The sequence below is a fragment of the Mandrillus leucophaeus genome, unplaced genomic scaffold (genome assembly GCF_000951045.1).
Source record: "Mandrillus leucophaeus isolate KB7577 unplaced genomic scaffold, Mleu.le_1.0 Scaffold458, whole genome shotgun sequence".
NCBI classification, from domain to species: Eukaryota; Metazoa; Chordata; class Mammalia; order Primates; family Cercopithecidae; genus Mandrillus; species Mandrillus leucophaeus.
Window position 1 is genome coordinate 1,648,758 of NW_012104898.1, and position 709 is coordinate 1,649,466.

Consider the following 709-nt stretch of genomic DNA (forward strand, 5'->3'; position numbering starts at 1 on the left):
TCTACAGTCCATATTCAAACTACTGCCCCAATAATATCCTTTGTAGTTTCCCCCCCTCCTCAGATCTAGGATTTATTTCAGGATTATCATATTGCTTTTAGCTGTATCTATTTAATCTCCTCCAATCTGGGACAGTTCAACTTTTCCTTTGCATGTTCTACAGTCAATACATTGCTTTCAATAACAGAAGCTTTAGAAATCATTAAAGAGTAAAGAAGACTTCAGTTCCATTCTCGTCTTCCATGATACTTAAAGCAAACTGAGGGGAACTCTAATAAGCTATAGCAGCTGTCTGCCTTTAAACAAACACTAATCTCTTCATTTTACATGCACACACCTCACCCTAAGAAACCACAATCAGAAACAATGCTGACCAAAAAAACCTGAAAGAAATAAACCTACTTCAGAATGAGTTTGTCTACATACTTGATGAACAATTTAAACTATTTTAAGGATAGTTTTGATTACAGTGGCTCTGGAACTTAGGTTAAAATTAATTTAAATTACTTCAAAGATAGTTTTGATAACTGTCACTCCAGAACCTATAATTTGACTCCAGTATACAAATTTCTAACAGTCCCTAAGTGATGTTAATGACAGTATCATTTTCCCATGTTTTCATCCATTGTTTACAGTCCTAAGACTGGCATCTTTAATCAGAAGCCTCTTCTAAATTTTCACTCTCTACATCCTCACTAACTGTCAGCTA